The sequence below is a fragment of the Chiloscyllium plagiosum genome, chromosome 26 (assembly GCF_004010195.1).
Source record: "Chiloscyllium plagiosum isolate BGI_BamShark_2017 chromosome 26, ASM401019v2, whole genome shotgun sequence".
Lineage (NCBI taxonomy): Eukaryota > Metazoa > Chordata > Chondrichthyes > Orectolobiformes > Hemiscylliidae > Chiloscyllium > Chiloscyllium plagiosum.
The window spans coordinates 12,841,239-12,860,339 of record NC_057735.1 but is presented as its reverse complement, the minus strand read 5'-3'; the positions used below and the strand labels follow the sequence as shown (position 1 = coordinate 12,860,339).

General features: G+C 39.3%; 1 protein-coding gene across 3 annotated transcripts in view; it reads left to right on the top strand.

The window, feature by feature from the left end:
- Nucleotides 1-533: 533 nt before the first annotated feature.
- LOC122563099 (solute carrier family 26 member 9-like) overlaps nt 534-19,101 on the top strand; it is a 110,042-nt gene continuing 91,474 nt past the window's right edge. Inside the window, exons 1-2 of one of the 3 annotated variants that reach the window (XM_043716525.1) lie at nt 535-787; nt 1,570-1,670. The gene's annotated coding sequence lies outside the window, so the exon portion shown is untranslated. Of the gene's footprint in view, nt 788-1,569; nt 1,671-14,421; nt 14,548-19,101 lie in introns of those variants that run through there. The other 2 variants (XM_043716529.1, XM_043716527.1) reach the window with 2 other exon arrangements.

The window sequence follows — 19,101 nt, the reverse complement described above, 5'->3', positions numbered from 1 at the left end:
GTGTGAAAGCTTATGTTTTGTTAATTCCTGAAATGTCACATTGCAGTCAAAGCTGACATCAAATGATCATTTCTGTTAACCCATGAAAAATTTTGTGATCAGCCTCCTAATTTAATTTTATAATGGTTTTGTTTGATTGTAGGGCTTGCCAGCTATTTCAGAGAACAATTAAGGGTTGACCATGTTGACGTGACCCATGTAGTCCAGAGCAGAGAATACAGAATGCTTCTTTGACTTTAGATCATTAGCAAACCCATCGGCATTCCAACAACTTCATGACTCCCAAGATTCATGGTATGATGTATCTATTCAGTCAATATATGCTTTGCCAATTGCGTACATTCATTTGAAGCCAATCAAATTTAACAGCTGAAAGTAGGTGGCTGATAGTGTCTTATTCACAATACTTGATTAATTAAGGGAATGAGATAGCAGTTTTTCTTATATTTTGTTCAAAGTTCAATATTCATCCAAGCATTGCAGAATTTTTATGAGGCATCTAAAGTCAGATTAAATATAGTTTATTGATATGCTGATAGATTTCTGACCTATGAACTTGGCATTGGAGTTCTCTTTAATTATTTTAATTATTTTGAGTCAAGTTGGCACTCAGGTGATTTGCCTCTTTGCACAGCTGGAGACGTAGGAAAGTGCAAAGTGAATTTGTTCACCTCTTACTTGAAGATCGGCAAAGTGAAGAGAAGGAAATTCCAGATGGTGGACTGGAGCCTACTTCATGACATTCCAGAGAACAACGCATTGCAGTGGAAGAGTCACTATCATCAAGGTGAATCCCTCCTTAGCAAGCCAAACAGTATGAATGGTTTTTGAATGGTTTTCTTAGACTTAAATAATGGGAATGTCTTTTTTGCATAACTGGCAATATCTTATAGTATAATGTATTATGGTACCTAACCACACAGCAAATATGATGGTGTTACTGAATTAGTAATTCTTACTCAAATGGTCTTATGTGTGACACCAGTCCCTCAACAATTTGGTTGGCTCTTAATCACTCTCTGAAACTGCCTAGCAGTTACACTTAAGAATAGGCGATAAATATTGCTTTGCCAGCAACACACAATCCCCAAGAATGAATGATTAAAAAATGATCACAAAACAGAATATTGTAACATTCCAAAGTAGTACAATTGTTTTCCTAAAACTATATTGTCTGTAAATGTACAAGTTCCTTATTGCTATGTTCAGCATGTTTACATACTCTAAACTACTTTTTTAAACAAACTATCAAGAAAGCTAAATTGTCTGAAGTAGATAATGAACACAAACATTCTTCACAATCTTAAAATAGTTTAAGGTTCCCTAAAAGGTTTTTTTAGGTGCAACTATCAAAGACTTTACTGAATTCATTGCAAAGAAGGTTACTTAGAAATAAATGTGTTTCTATTTCTTTTTCCTTTCTACCTACTGGTCATGTAATTGCTTTGTCCTTTTTGTTGCAGTCCAATACAGACTGTCATTTAAATAAGATCAGCAAATCATTTTCAAACGACAGTATAAGCAACACACTGTCACTGTACTTGATGAGTCATTTCTCTATTTAAGCAGTAATCACCAGTCTGTTCAGAACTTTATGCTGAGAGGTAATGCACACAAGTTTGTAACACCTGAGGGAACAGATATAATCCAGCACCACCTGTCAGTCTGAGGTAAGCAATACCCTGTGATTTTTAAATAAATGATTGAACTTATTTTTCATTTGCTAAATGTGGATAGTTCTTACTGTATTTTATATTGTTCAGGCTTAACTTTATCAATGATTAAGACATTTTGAAGTTTGGTAAATAATTAGAGCCAACTGAAACTCATTTTAAGAACTACATTTTACATCAATTTTGGGTTTTGGTGATAAAATATGAATAACCTTTGCAGCATTATATTTGTGTATCAGGTAATAATTATTATTATTCATAATAATTGGATACCCATGACTTCTATTTATTGGGTATTTTGTTCATGTTGTCATTAAAATATTTGCACATATAGTATTTTAAATGTTGAATTTTGTTTTACATTTAGAAATGCCTACAAGTTTAGGTAGGTGGCATGTTAGCTCTATGTGTATCATTAATGCACCAATGTGTACTGTAAATTATACCATACAACGAGTTCATGATATTGGCTGTGTTGCTGGATGGGGATGTTGAGACAATAAAATGTTCCCATCCAAGCTGAGAAACCTACATTTAACAGTCACATTGACACAGTTGCTTTCAAACAAATGAAAGAACTGCAAGTGCTGTAAATCAGAGACACAAATAGAAATTGCTGGAAAAGCTCAGCAGGTCAGGCAGCACCTGTAGAGAGAAATCAAAGTTAAAGTTTCGGTCAAGTCATTCAACCTGAAACGTTAACTCTGATTTCTCTCCACACATGCTTTTCCAGCAACTTGTGTTTTTGTCTCTGCTGTCAACTAACTCATGACATCTAGTACAAGGACAGCAATGATACATTACTAGGGCAAAGTCACCCATCATGACTCTTGTTCTCGAATGCAGCAAGTGACAAGTCAATCTTGATGTGAACATATTTTTAAAAATTCTACAAGGATTGGAGTGGGAATGGCCCTGACGAGAGAATGTTTGAAAAGAAAGGAATCAGAAGACGACAATCTTTCACACAGTATTTGCAATTGTATGTTCCAAAATAATTTATGGAGTCATATGTTGCCTTCATTTACTAATTAAGAAGGGTCAAGAAATACCTTTGTTTGGTGGTTGTTGCTTCTTTAAGCATGCAAATGGAAAGAAAGATACCCTTTGAGCTTTGAAATTTCTTTCATTCTTAAGGTTTTGGATAGATTTTGTCCTCAAGGAGATGAGATGTTACAGCTACCACAAATTGAGGCATTTATTCTACTTTTGTCTCCCAGTATCAGCATTAACTACTCTCGTGTGAAGGTAATGCAACTGGGTACACTGTAAACCTGTTTCTTCTCCTTTCCCACATCGTACCTTAACCCCAATTTCCAGCAGAGTGCCCTCTACTGAAATTTTTCTCTCTTCAGTGTCTTACAGCTTCTCTGATGAAGATTGCCACTTGTAGAAGTTTACAAGAAGCTTTAGTCCTGTCAAATCACATCCAATTGAACCATGTGTAATACATGCCAAGTTTAGGGAATGTTGGATTCTTATGGAGATCAGAAATAAGACACTCGCAAAAGAGTAGCATACTTCCCCCAGTGAGCCTTCAAACTTATCAGTCAGCTTCTAGGTAGGGATTTTGAAATACCTGGAACAGTCTTGTGGTGCGTCCATGCTCTTTGTTGATTCAATGTTACTTAAACTTACATCCAGAATCCTGGAAATTCCTCACTTACAATATAACAGTAACAGTGCTCTTAAACCTTACCTTCTGCTCAATCAAGTCACAATGAGAATTCTATCCCACACCTACAATTTTCTTCCTTCGGTCCTCCTCCCTTGGAGATGATAACATATATGGCAGAGTTCCTGGGTTCTTATTAATCCTTTGATGCTAGTAGCTATTCTTCATGTGAGACTGAATAGTGAGTCAGCGTTTGTTAGCTATTTGTCCATGAGAATATAATCACGCTTGGTTGCCTTCAAGAACCAAAAACTCAGTAGAGGGAGAAAATTTTCATTAGAGGGCACTCTTCTGGAAATTGGGATTAAGGTACCATGTTGGAAAGGACAAGGTACAGGTTTACAGTTTACCCAGTAATTAGTAGAGGAGAATGGCCAAAATTTCTCTATCTTATTCCAGGGCTATTGAAATATATAGTCCTTCAGCCTTTGCCCAGAGTCACATCTTGACTCTCCATTAGAAATCTGTTGCAATTCTTTCCCCAACAACTTACATTAACCCACCCCTATTGTACTCCTAACCACTTTACTTTCCCAGTTTTCCAGTGATTATCCTTTGTTCCTTTCCCTTTGAACTATCTTTAACTCAACGTCTTCCTTTCTCATTGCTCTGCTTTCACTCACTTTACATTTAACACTCAATCCATTCCTGGCTACTGGCACTTAGATAGCTCTCAAAGAACCCAAGAGTTTCCTCTCTTTATTCCTTTCTCCCATCTCCTTCTATTTAGTTTTGTTTCCCACAATTAATTTTATCTCCATTAAAAACCTATTGGGTTGGATGTCACAGTTGAACTAATGACACAACACATCCAACTGCCCATATTGCCAATTGTTGGACCAGAGGAAGAGACAGATTAGAGTTGGGCTGTGTAACCCAGGAAGTTCCCAATTCCCAAGACGAACTGGGCAAAAGCCTGCCATCAGCTCCAGGTCCATGATCAAAATTTAAAAATATGGCTTAAACATAAAATATCCCTCCTGATCAGCCCCACACATTCCCCATCACCATCCATGCCACACTATTTCCCACTATTCATCCTAATGTTATATCATACTACCCTGCACCAATCTCAGATCCAAAGCCTGATCACTATCCTATTTCCTCTACACACTCTCATAACCCCTGTGCCACAAGCCTAATTGTATTCTCAAGGACAAATAGCTAACAAATGCTGATTCACTATTTAGCCTTGTGTGATAAATATTTACTAGCATGAGTTCATTTGCCCATCCCCATTGCCCTTTATATTCCCTATGCCACACTATGCCCATTTACCTATTCCCCATAGGCCCTGTTATGAGAATGTATCACCCATTATCCCCATTTCTAAGCCTTTTGTAGTCCCTATGCTAAATTATACCTCCCTACTCTTTGCCCATTCATCTCTGTGCAATTGTACCGAATATCCACCACAACATAACCTTAGGAGTGTGCCACCAGTGGCTGTTGCTTATGTCACTCTTGAAAAATAAAACAGAAATTTATAACCAAAAATGAGTCAATACATTGAAAACCTTTGGCAAATCCCTTATGAAAACAAACCCTTAAGTGCTTAATCTCCAATGTTAACAAACATTTCCATTTGATAAGCAGTTGGAGTTTTCTATCAAAATGCTTACTGAGATGCACCCCATTGTGAAAGTTATACTTTGGGAAATCAATCATACAATAAAAATTCTGCTATGTTTTTCAATTAATAGACACTCGAAATAGCTATCCAGGGACCAGATCCAACAGATTTCCTTACTTCTCCAAAAGGAAGAAATTAAAACAAAACATTCCTCCAGCCCTCACACCCCACTCACTCCTCCTCATCCCAACACTCTTCAAATGCCCAGCAAAACACCTTCTACCCTTCTTCCATGGCCCCTTTACCATGAAACCAAATTTATGCTTTCTTTCACCCATCACCATTTGATCCCTTATTTTCCATGCCAACGCATGGTGTAGCCATTTGTACCCACGGACATAAGAGAAAAAATATGGTTCTATTACTTCAAGTTCTATAATGCAGACTACATTCTTTTTGACACATAAACTAATTTTGACATTTGTTGAAATTCTTGACAAGTTGTGACATACCTTGAAAGATCAATGTTTGTTGACACATATTGACACTTGTTTACATTCTTGGCAAGTCAACATTTGTTGACACTTCTAGATCCTTGACAGTTTTTGACAGGTCTTGACAAGTTGGATTGTTCCAAAGGGTTTATGCATCTTTTGTACATAATCCTATTGATAATTAAGAGTGCCAGAGGGCACCTAATTATCCTAAATGGACCCAATCCCATCCCTGAAATGTCCTGGCACCATATCTTTAGGATTATCTCAGGTCTTCAAAGGGGTACCTTAGCTATCCAAAAGAATTGCACAGAGAAAGTATCTGCTCTATATAGTCTAATCTCCACACTCTGCATTCCAGATACCAGACACTAAAAAACTCCCCCCTTTTAGTGGAGGCAGCTGGTTACTTAAATGCCAACAGCCTCTGACAGCCATACCTTTGTGAACTACAGACAGTTTTCAGAAACTTGGCCTTCTTCATGTGATTAAATCAGAATGGAAAAATATACTGCCAACATGATTATTTTGGAAATTAGGAATATCATTTGCTGCTAAAAAGATTGGGTGAAAAACATGTAGAAAAAAACTCAGGAGTGATTGTGGGATGCCAGTTTCCAGATTGCACAGTGAGAATGACAAGGCTAAATTGGCAAAATCTATTATAAATATGAACATAGAAATGTATAAAGATTAGGAATGACGTGAGAACAGGAAATGAAGTTATACAGAGAGGTGTAATTTCAATCAAGACTGAACCATAAAGCTTCTCTGGTAATACTTCTACTGCATTCCTATTGGAGAAATCAGCCAAGCCGTGATGGGTTAGAAAATAAAAGTCAATGTGCACTGAATAGCAGGTATTCTTCTGTATTATTCATTTTAACTTGTTCAGTCTTTTAATTGTCACTGAAAATTCAAAATGTCTAGGCTTAGTGGGAAAATAATAAAATTTTACTTTGGTCTCAATGTGAAAACATGAATACTTTTGATAATTGTGTATCATGATGCTTTTACACCCATGAAGAACTGCATCAAGTGTTTGTATATTTTTCCAGTTAGATTGTGAGACTGTTGCAGCTTCAATTTTTTTAAAAATAATGTTTAGTTAAACATAGGTCTTAAGGGAATATGGGCTAAAGGCAGATTTATGGAGTTAGACCACAGATTGGCCATGATCTCTCTGAATGATGGAACAAGTTCAAGGACTAAATGGCCTACTCCAGTTCCTATGTTCCTAAATCTGGATCAGGAACCCAGGAGTGACTATGGAAGACTTCATTTTCAAACTTCCCCAGAGTGGCTAATTAAGGAGCTGCCTTCAGGACACCTGTTTGGCTAAGGAAGGCAAAGTAGACAAGCAGGAGGCTGGAAGAACACAGCAAGCCAGGCAGCATCAGGAGGTGGAGAAGTTGATGTTTTGGGTGTAACCCTTCTTCAGGACTGGGGGTGGGTGTAGGGGAAGCTGCAGATAAAGGGGGAGGCGGGGGCAGGATGGTGAAGAGGGGATAGGTAAAGGCAGGTAGAGGTTATGACCTGGTTGGTCAATAGGAGGAATGAATCTGGTTGATGGCAGGGAGCTGTGGCAGAAAGGGGGAGGGGCTGGAAAGGGAGTCGATGGATGGAGAGGGAAATTATTGGAGAATGGAGACCTCAATGTTCAGTCCTCCAGACCAGAGGGGTGCCCAGGCGGAAGATAAGGTATTGTTCCTCCAATAGGCACTGTGGTTTGTTTTGACAATGGAGGAGGCCAAAGATGGTCATGTCAGAAAGGGAGTGATTGGGGGAATTGAAATGGGCAGTGCCTTGGAGGTTTGGTAGGTTCCACTGGCTGAGGAAGGCAGGCAGACCAAGAAAGTAAAAGGCTCAGGTGACATCTGGATGCCAGTCTACCAGGAGGGGTGGGGAATGCTGAAAAAGGCAGAAGCCCATGAGTGCTAGACTCGCACTTGGCCCTGACTGTCAGGCCGTCATTGTGGAGATAGAATACACTCATAGAATAGCCTGTAACAGTATGGGTGGCCACTTGCAATTTTGTGATGGAAATGTACTATCAATAGCCCCTTGACTCATGGCAGATGGTCACGTTAAGTTAAATGATCACCTTCAGCAGAGCACCCAAACACAGTCAGGAACATTCCTGAATTGACAGCATCTCTCCCCAGTTGGGCTAATAATGGGCCTAACTGGCTACATGCCATTGCTAGGTATGAAATGTCTGTATCACTTTTTCCTCCTCTGACAAGATTACTCCTAGGCAGAGATGTGTACGGTAAGTAGCTGAGCCAAAGCAAACTTTTCTGAGTTATCTCTCAGTTTTCCACTGAATGCACCTCCACAGGACTGGGAAAACTCATGCCAAAGAATGAATCACTCCAGCAATACAGATTAAGTGATTTCTCGAAGGTTTACTAGGTTCCATGAACAGGCAAATGACGTGTGTAGGTATGGAGGTTGAGTACTGAGTTCATTGAGATACTATATCTGTGCAAGTGGAATCTATGGAATAACAAGATCTTGAGCACATTGTGGCTCTCCACATAAAACAAAAGTATGCAAGAGAGTTTGCAAGCATTTAAAATGTTTATAGCACAGTCTGGATTTTTTTTTGCTAGTTGATGAGGTGTGAGGGCACCTAAAATAGAGAAACAGCCCAGCCCACACTCATTCCTAATGAAGGGCTTTTGCACAAAACGTCGATTTTCCTGCTCCTCGGGTGCTGCCTGACCTGCTGTGCTTTTCCAGCACCCACTCTAATCTAGACTCTGATTTCGAGCACCTGCAATCCTCACTTTTGCCTCACCTCCTTCCCACCCACTGTGCAGTTAGTCGGCAATAAACTAAGTGGACATGTGCTAAAATCAGCAACATACCCGACAGAATCAAGGCTGACAGGGAGAAGGCAGGAAAGTGGGCATTAGAAATGTCGGATCAGCCATGATCCTATTCAATAGTGGAACAGGCTCAAAGGGGCTGTGTACTCTACTGGGTGGCATGGTGGCTCAGTGGTTAGCACTGCTGCCTCACAGTGCTAGGGACCTGGGTTCAATTCTCGCCTTGGGTAACCGTCTGTGTGGAGACTGCACATTCTCCCTGTGTCTGTGTGGGTTTCCTCCCACAATCTAAAGATGCGCAGGCTAAGTGAATTGGCCATACTAAATTGTCCATCATGTTAGGTGCATTAGTCAGGGGTAAATATAGGGTATGAAAATGGGTCTGGGTGTGTTAATCTTCAGAGTGTCAGGTTGGGCTGAAGGGCCTGTTTCCATAGTGTAGGGAATCTAATACTGCTTGCAGTCTTATTATATTTAAATAGACAATTTAATGTCAATTAGGCTTGTTAACAGGTATATTGACCTGAATAATACACTGTTTACATCATAATTTGGTCAGTCTGAGCAGTTGGGCCAGAGCAGACAGCCAGTTTTTAAAAGAGCTGGAAGATATTGACCTTCATTCCTTCCTAACCACCTGCTCTCCAAGATCCATCCCCACATCTCCATCCCTAAGGAGAACAAACCCTCCAAAACTAATACCCCTCAACATACCCCTCTGGTATTCCTTTGATCATTCTTTGTGGAACTGGACAACACCCATTACTGAGCATGTCACACTGCCAGGATTACCCAGCAGCTCCTCCCACAGAGAGGCAGAAGGCCCCTCTTCACCAATTACCCCACCCATCTTGTTGAAATTAGTGGGCAACTTTATGATATGCTTCACAGAGGCATTAACACAATTATTTTGAATGGATTAATGCTGGCATTAAAACAGCAGACCAGGAAGTGATTTTGAATATGTCATGCATTTATTTGAGTAAAATTAAGGTCTAGCTTTGATGTTTTGAATGTCTATCCTTTAAACAGAACCATCCAAAAAAAGCAATTAATTTATATTTTTTAACGAGCAACTCTTTAAAGAATAGCAATAAACTGCAAAGAACAAGATTGTTCCATACTGTGGCGAAAGTGGGGATTGCATTCCTGATGGAGGGCTCTTGCCAGAAATGTTGATTCTCTTGCTCCTCGGATGCTGCCTGACCTGCTGCGTTTTTCCAGCACTACACTCTCGACTCTTGTTCCATGCAGTGTATACCTTTCCACCATCATTTATAGAGACTTGCGAATATTGACTCCATTAATGAGTTCATTGACGATTGTAAGTGATTGTCAGCTTCCTTCTGAGGTCCCCGAATTCACCATTATATTAACTTAAGTGAATCTGAGTCAATGTTCTTGGAAACTTGCACCAGGAATTAAAAAAAATAAATAATTCAAATATTAACAAACAGTGTTGTCCGGGGAATTCCAAGTGCATATGTTCCCACACAGGTGTGAATTCCAGCTCTTTGATTGATCAAATACGATTATTATGTAGTTGGGTGCAACCTGTTGGCCCTAAACTTTCCACCTTGTTCAAAATGAACTACTTCCCACCATGATGTACAAACTGTGACTCAGTTGCTTGCTTACCATTGAATTGCAATATTCTGCATTCAAGTCTCTCACAAGGGCTGCAGCATGAAAACGAATTTGTGCATTGCTGAGGGAGTGTTGCAAGTGAGTGAGAAGTTGACTTGAGGCCCAAGCTGCCTGCTTAGTGAATATAAAAATCCCATGGCACTGCTTTGAAGAAAAGAACAAGAGACATTGCTAGCTTCCTTGCCAATATCTGTCCCTCAGTCAACAAAGAAAGGAAACAGATTATCCAGTTCTTACCACATTGCTGTTTGTGGGAGTTTGCTGTACATAGCTGCTGCATTGTCTACATTACAATAATGATGACACTCACAAAGCATTTCATTGTAAAGCACTTTTAAGATGTTCAATGGCTGTGAAAAGCTCTATGTAAATGTAAGTCTCTTCTTTTCTCTTGTCGAGCATTCCTCTGCACAAGCCTGTCCATGTGACTCCTCAGGTGGGTAAGATCAATGAAGCTAAATGTTCTGGTCACATTCTTTCATCTTCCTCATATGCTGCCTTTCAGTTCTTCATTCCAATTGCTCCATGTTGCATAATTGGATTCCTCTGGTTTGGTGAGAGGTTAGAACACTTCCTTATATTTCCCCAAGCTTGAAGGAGACCTTAGGCACCAAAACCTTAACTATGGGGAAGGAAAACAGATTTAACATTTCAAATGACCCAGAACTGATTTCTGAAGAAGCGTGATATTGGTTTTGAAATGTTAACTCTGTTTTCTTTCCAAAGGTGCTGCCAAACCTGCTGCGCTTCTCCAGCAATTTCTGATTTTGAGTGTTTCAGATCACCAGCACACCATGTTGTTTGTTTTATAAAACCTTAACTATCACTGCTGTCAGACCAAGCTTAAGGCAAATGTGATATAGAAAACATCTTCATTACAAAATATAAGTAGGGGTTTGGAATATAACCCTTGTGACAAATTCACCAGTTAAGCTACTGTGAATATTTTATTCTAAATGACAGACCAGGAAGAACAAAACGTCAGCCCTGATAATTTTATTAGCTTGGAAAGACACTTGGATGCAAATACAGTTAATTTAAAAGACATTTGGATAAGTGCATGACTCGGAGGGGTTTAGAGAGATAGGGGCCAAATGCAGGTAGGTAGGACTAGTTTAGTTTGGGAACATGGTCAGTGTGGACTGGTTGAACCAAAGAGACTGTTCCCATGCTGTATGACTCTATGAGTTTTTGACTCTATGATACACCTGTCAGCCTTCCTCTAGTTAGCTGCATCAAAAAACTCCTAGGTAGCATGCATACTAAATGTGTACAATTTCAGAACCAATCACTAATAGAGATATTCTACCTCACTCAGTAAGTGGTATCCAAAGCACATACAGCAAGGGAGAGAGGAAGGTAATTAATACCATAGCTTGGATTTTGCAGAAAGTGTGACATAACTGTGCTCACTATTTATCTTGAACATCGCTGTCCACAAAGATCTATGCAGCTGTATGGCATAGATTGCACCTTTCCAAAATTAATTTCATTTTGGTATCAACTGGCGCCCAACAATATCGATGTCTAAGTGAGAAGGGTTACGCGGACAATTATACTGAAGATCCATCTCAGACAGCATACCTATTTTTATTGTAAGAAAACAAAATAAAACTTGTGGCAATTATATGGGTAGAAGCTGAAATAACCTTTTTTTAAAAAATTGATTATTTTGAAATGTCTGCAGCATCTGTCTTGTGGAATAGAGAAATTTGAACTTCACGTGTATAGAAATAAATTTTCAGGGCTAGAGATACTGTTTGGGAGTAATTAAAACTTAGTGTACCTTTACAAATCCAGTTACAACAAATTCAATAAGACATAATTTTATTAATTTTAGCAATGATACTACAGGGTAAAAATTGTAAGTTTGTGTCAATTCAGTAATCTCTAATTGGTTTGGATCTTTATGAATTTCTATAATACATTCCGTGGAGGAGTAGAGAAATCCCTGACAGCAACATTTGCAATTCCACAGTTAGCTGTTTATATGCAGATGATGCTGTCAGTGTCCTGGCTAATAACAATGTGTACAGTGTCTGTGTCGTCACAACTGCATAGTTCGGAGTGATATTAATTGGAACCCTCATTGGGGAGTTTTCTGGATACTTGATTAAAAATAAGATGAAGCATAGCTGAACAAGTGTAAGTATTACCAAGAAAACTATGATTTTCAACTTGATTATTAAGGACTCATATGAATGCTCAATATCTTGACTTGCTCTAAAGATTCACTCAATGAAGGAAATTGATTTGTTTTGTAATTAGTGATGGATGTGGAGGGGAAGGAGGAATGAAGACTTTAAGTCTCCTTGTTTTTGCATTTACAACCAATTAAAAATGTCTCTCAATCATAGAACATCAATAGAACTTTTCACTTTGAAGCCAGATGACAACAAACAGAGACTGGGCAGCCTATAATCTTTTAAATATTGATTGGCTTCTTCCACACCTTGTGTAAGCTCATGCCATCAGAGTGAAGCTGTGAATACTAGGCTGGAGGGGCAACAATGTGTTCTTTTCCGTACACACTTTCAAAACATTCTGAATAGAAGTTATCACTAGACACCATTAAGAAAGTATTAAAAGAAGAGCATCTTAATTATGTGTTCTTGTGCAAAAAAGAACCAAGAGTAGTAATTTTAGGTCGATCACAGGCATTTTTGAGTCTGACAATTGTGATAAATGCTTTAAGGTTTTACTTACTCAGTACTCCACTCAATTTCCCACTGACTTCAAAGGAAGTTAAAATTGGGAGAGACACATAATGGGCAGCTGAATAGTTCAAATTACCTCCATTCGAACATGTTACAGAGGTAGCCCGAGATTCCCATTAAAGATGCTGGGGGTGAATTTCTTTATTGTTATTCACCACTCAGCCCACACTGCTGTAGACATTTCAGAAACATTCATACCACTGTCATAACACTGCGGACAAACCCTGCCCCCCCCCCCCCCCGTATAGGATTATAAAATGGATACAACATGGAAGGAGGCTATTTGGTCTATTGTGCTCAGACTGAGAAAGCAGGATAAACATAAGTGAAGATTTTCTATAAAATGAACAGAAAGTAGTGGATAAACTCTACAGGTGTAACACCATCTATGGAGAGTGAAATAATGTCCATTATAACTTTTGTTCAGAATTTAAGACTTCCTGTCCTGAGCAAGTCTAGAAAGTTAGGGAAGAATGGATTTGTACCATATTTCAGTATTACATTTCTCAAAAGCCACTTAAATAATGAACTTGTCAAAACCATGCAATTTATTTTTGTTCAGATGAGAGGGATTTTTTTTCTCCCACTTGCCATTGCACAGCTGACAGGGAATTTCTTCTACTCTTCCTGCCTGCATTTGTTGGAAGGTTTTATAATTTGGTAAGCATCCTGTTTGGCCACATTACAAACACCCCTTCAACGGCCACCAAGGTTTAAGGTGAGAAGGGAAAGATTGAAAAGGGACTAAAAGGGCAACTTTTTTACACAGACAGTGGTGTATGTATACACTGTGCTGCCAGAGGAGGTGATGAGGCTGATACAATAATAATATTTAAAAGGCATTTGGGTGGGTATATGAATAGGGAGGATTTAGAGGAATATGGGCCAAATGCTGGTAAATGGGATTAGATTAATTTAAGATATCCTGATGGCATGGATGAGTTGGCTTGAAGGGTCTGTTACCGTGCTGTACAACTCTATGACTCTATGAGTCTAAATCCTGGTGCTTCTGGCTCTGAGGTAGGAACATTACCCATTGCTTCACAAGACCTCTGTTCACACAACTCATTGCTTAGTAAAATAGAGGACAATTCACTTAAGGGAGAGAATTTGTGTATGGAAAGTTTATTTGTTTCTATCTTCAGTTCACCTTTTTGCCAAATCTCATTGTGCATATGATTTGTTGTAAATCTCAGTATTCATATGAGATTCATTGTAGTTTCAATGGCTTCAATAAAGAGTTTTCCCTCTGCATTTACGTCTTTGTTGAGATAGCAGACAACATTAGTTCATATAAGCACATGAATGGATTCATTCCTAATATCGCACAGCATAATACCACCAGTCCTACTTATTAAAACAGGATAAATGAGCAGACAGAGTAAACGCTAGCTGTGGCACTGCCTGGGTAAGTAGGTGCTTAGGGGAGGGATGTGGAGAGATAAAAACAAGAATGCCCCCAAACCTGTTTTCTGGCTGTTCAGGGTGCAAATGAAAACTGGGGGAGAATTAAGCTCTGAAAGCCCAAGTGCTTCCTAACCATAATTTTGCAAGAGAAAATTGGTAGCAATTCAACATTTGTGTAAAGATTGTGGAATTTATAAAGATAGTATTAGACTGATAATAGTCTACTAGTAATAGCAGTTTCACCTCTGACAGTCCTCTAATGTTTCTACTGCAGATAATACAGTTTCAAAGCTCTCGACTAATATTTACCTCCGCAAAGGTGCTTCAGGTAATTAGGTACATGAGTGCTACGTCATCTCTGGCTTGCTGCTACCTTAATGCCTGTGTTTATAAAATAGAGTGCAGACAGATATCCAGCCTCAGTAAAGGTGGGACTGCTTACAATTCAGACAGCAGCCCACTGAAGGGATAAGTGGGGTTTGGAAGTCCATGGAAATATTACCACCTCATCCTAAACTATAAACCAGGTAGGTCCCTTTTGCTAATTGCTTTCCTTTGCCTCAATTGTCCATTCCTCTTTTTTTTCTCATTCTTCAACCTGCTCCTTTTTTTTGTTTCTTGGTGAGAATGTGGATTGCTGTACACCCCACTTTAAACAAGTGAAGATGTTTTCCAACTTTAACTCTATGCTTTCTGGAGTCTGGTTGAACCTCTGCTTGTTTTAGGATTTGTGGACTACTTTTGGCATGCCTTCTCCCCACAGAGTGTGTAGCTGTGCTGATTAATGCAAGGGGCGATTAACAGGCTCTGTTGTTTAGTTCACTTTGACACAGCAAAGGCTGCATTCAAACTTTGTCCAGGAGTGTTTGAAAGATCGGGGGAGGGGATGGTGGAGGGGGAAGGCAATTCATCAGAGCTGTGTTTCAGAGTCGCAATGCAGACTACTAAAATACACCAACCTAAAGGCGCAAAGCTCAGATTCTCCCCACCCTTAAGGATACCAGCTGTATACTTTAAATTCCACACACAGTAAGATCTACTTGTTAGAAAACTCAGAGACATGATTCACTTGTTACCTTGTTGATTCACAAAATGTTTCTGTAATTAAACTACACCGATTTTGTTCGTTCTTTTGAGAATTATGAAAACATGTTCCATTTTCCTCCTGGTTACTGACCAGAGCGCAATGTTAACTAAATCTTAGGATGGTCTTGGAGACATTTTAATCAGTAGTTGAAGTAGGCGGACAACTTATTAAATAAGACAAAAACTAGCATAGTATTTTACTCTTTGTGACTGAGAGGTTTATTTTGTACTAATATATCTTTGTCTTTTTATTGATTGAATGTTGATATAGCAAAATATTTTTCTGTTGTCATTGTGAATAGCGTGTCAAAGTATATAAGAAGGCCATTTGGCCCATTTTGCTTATGCTGGCTGTCTCAATCATCTCGTGTCCTTGCTTTCAGCCGTTGGCCCTAATAACATTTCCTTTTAAATTATTTATTCGATTCGCTTTTGAAAATTAACATTGAATCTGCTTCCATCACCGTGTCAGATACTGCATTTGTTATTCAGATGATTTCCTGGCAGCAAATATTACTATTTGACTTGTATATTCAGAACACTTATTCACCAAGGTTAATGTACATTTTAATCTGAATATCCCTATGCTGTAGTAGTTCAAGGTTGTTGTGTTGTTCAGATATTTGCTGCAGTTCTCCTTCATTCTTTCCTTATGAAATTGACATTTTACAGACTGATTTTGTTTGAAATGTTAATAAATGCATAACCTACCCACTTTTAAAGAAGCATTTCACCCACTGGCCATTAAATCAAAGGGCGTAAGATCATCATCAACAAAGTTAAATATCACACAACACCAGGTTATAGTCCAACAGGTTAATTTGGAAGCACTAGCTAGTACTTCCAAATAAACCTGTTGGACTATAACCTGGTATTGTATGATTTTTAACTTAGCCCACCCCAGTCCAACACCGCCTCCTCCACATCATGATCATCAACAAAAGACATGTTAGGTGGCTTGTCTCATAGACAGATATTGGTAAGGATGTGAAACAATATTGAAAGCAGAACCCACCATTTTTCAAGTCAATAAATGCTAAATGAAAAAGGATGGATCATTCAAACAGTTTTTGGGAAGGATGGGAACAGGCAGAATGTCGCACAGTGAGTGGCTCTTTCTTTAAAAAGTCTTCATACAACACCAATTGGTCAAGTGGCTTCTCTCTGTGTGGCAAAATTGTAAGGTGTTTTTTAATCTGGCAGTTTTAGTGGGTGGCTGGCACAACTGGATACTCACTGGACAGTGCCACCTTGTTGGCATTCAGGCAATGGGCAGTTACTAGAATACAGACTTGTTAGCATAATGGCACCAGGCACAACAGCAAAGAAAATTATATTCCTATAAAGGGTCTTTAATGCAATAACACATCTCAAGGTGTTTCACTGTAGCCTTAAAAACAAAATATGACACCAAGTCACTTATAGAGTCACAGAGTCATATGGACCCTTTGGTCCAACTTGTCCATGCCGACCAAGTTTCCCAAACTAAACTAGTTCTATTTGCCCAATCCTTCCAAATCTTTCCTCTTCTTCTGGCAGCCCATTCCACATAGAAACCTCTTATAGTGATTTAAATCCTGGTCAAACAGTTAGAATCCTTACAGAGGAAGGCCATTCAGCCCAGTGAGTCCACACTGACAGCCCGAAGAGTAACTTCCCACCACCTACTCTATCCAGGGAACTCTGCACTTCCCACAGCCAATTCCCTTAACCTGCATATCTTTGTGGAGTGTGGAAGGAAACTGAAGCACCTGGAGGAATGTCCAAGCTCCACACAGACAGTTGCCCAAGGGTGGAATCAAACCCTGCCCCCCTCTCCCCCCCGCCCCCCGCGGTGTGAGGCAGCATTGCTAGCTGCTGAGCCACTGTGCTGTCCTTAGATCTTAAAGGAGGAAAATGAGGAAGAGCGACAGAGAGATGTGGGGAGGAGAGTTCATAATTTAAGGCTTTGACATCTGAAGGTGCCCCCACCAATGTAATCAGTCACCAATTATGCTAACTCTTTAACATAGAAAAGTAGCTAAGATTGATGGGTTGTGCAAACTTCTTAGCATTGAGTTGATGAGCAGTAGCCACAAAACCAGTGCCCCTGGACTGCTCGTCAGCTCTATTCTACTGAGGCTGCTCGAGAAGACAACAGCAAAAGGAGAGTTGCTGTTCCCTGCATTCTCGGCATACTACTGTTCTATTTCATTTAGATTGAAGCCACCTCAGCATCTCCCTGCTCTGATTCCACATTGTCCTATGCCATATCCTCCTCCTTTATTGATTCAAGGGCAATTAAATTGTTTCTGAGTTCTTACCTGCTCCCTCAAGTCTGCAGTCAAGGAATGAGTGAGATGGTGTTCCCAATAGTTACCTATGCTCAGTGTCACTCTCCCTATGGCATGGGTAAAAGTGGATAATGTTGTGCCTCAAATCTGTCTGTAAGAGGTATTAATGGCAGAATAACAGTTGTATAAACACCAAGTAGCGGAATAAGTCAAAACAAGAGAAAAACTAATGAACCAGCAAAGAAAAAATAAATTAAATTGGGGCAGCAGTTGTTAAACCCAATACTGAGTCCCAGGAGGCTGGAGGATGTGAAATGCCTTAATATCTTTATCTTTTATAACAACACATTATGTGTATGATTTACATATGTATGTGCACAGTGTGGTGCACTTGCACTTACTGGAAGCTGCATATATTAGTCCACTAGTCTCTTGTTCAGAGAAAGGAACATGAGCCTTCTTCAGCTGAACGAAATAGGTGACAGCCATTCGCTGGTTCATTACTCATGGCAATACCTTGACTAATCAGAGTCAACCTATCTGGTTTAACTTAAACAAACCAAGCAATTAACTGATTTGGATATGCTGGTGTTGGACTGGGGTGTACAAAGTTAAAAATCGCACAACACCAGGTTATAGTCCAACAGGTTTAATTGGAAGCACATTAGCTTTCGGAGTGCCGCTCCTTCATCACCTGATGAAGGAGCGTCGCTCCAAAAGCTAGTGCTTCCAATTAAACCTGTTGGACTATAACCTGGTGTTGTGCGATTTTTAACCAAACAATTAACTGGCACTCATCATCAGACTGGTGCTTTCCTCATGGCAATGCCTCTACCAATCAGAGTCTGCTTGCCAACCAGCGAGTATTCTCTGCTGATGCAGCATAAAAATGTAGCTACTCCTTACATTGGCTTGCTGGTGAATTTTCCAGATATTACAAGATGAAAAACTGGAAGAACTATGGATGCTGGAAATCAGAAACATACACAGAAAATATACAGTCATTTGGTAGTACAAAACAGACTATCTGGAAAATTCACCAGCAAGCCAATGTAAGGAGTAGCTACATTTTTATGCTGCATCAGAAGGGAATACTGGCTGGTTAGCATCTGTGAAGAGAAAGTGGTTTTAATGTTTCAGGTCGAGTGATCCTTCTTCTAAAGAGTAATTCTGAAAGGTTCCTGCATCTGAAGTATTAACTCTGATTTCTCTCTACAGATGCTGCCAGAATCTGCTGAGCTTTTCCAGAAATGTCGGTTTTTGGTTCAACAAAATGTGCTTTTTCTTCTCAGCAGTAGTCTGTTTTGTACTACCATATGATTGTATATGTTTATACATTAATATGAACATTGACATTAATAAAATAGCTCAATTCACAGGTGCAATACAAAGAAAGAAATTGCCACTGAGCCAGTTAAGAGACCATAGAATAATTACAACAGGCCATTTGGTCCATTGAATTCATGTCTGCAGGAGCAATTTAACTCATCCCATTCCTCACCATTTTCCTACAACCCTCCAAATATTCAGGGTCTTATCCAATTCCCTTTTGAAAACCATAATGAATTACTTCCATCACCCTTTCAGGCAGCATATTCCACATTATAATCAATAATGATATCAGAAATGTTTTCTCTTGGTCTCTTTAGTTCTTTTGCCCATCAGTTTAGATCCTCTACTTCTTAACTCCTCTGTCAATGGGATAACGATTCTCTGCTGACA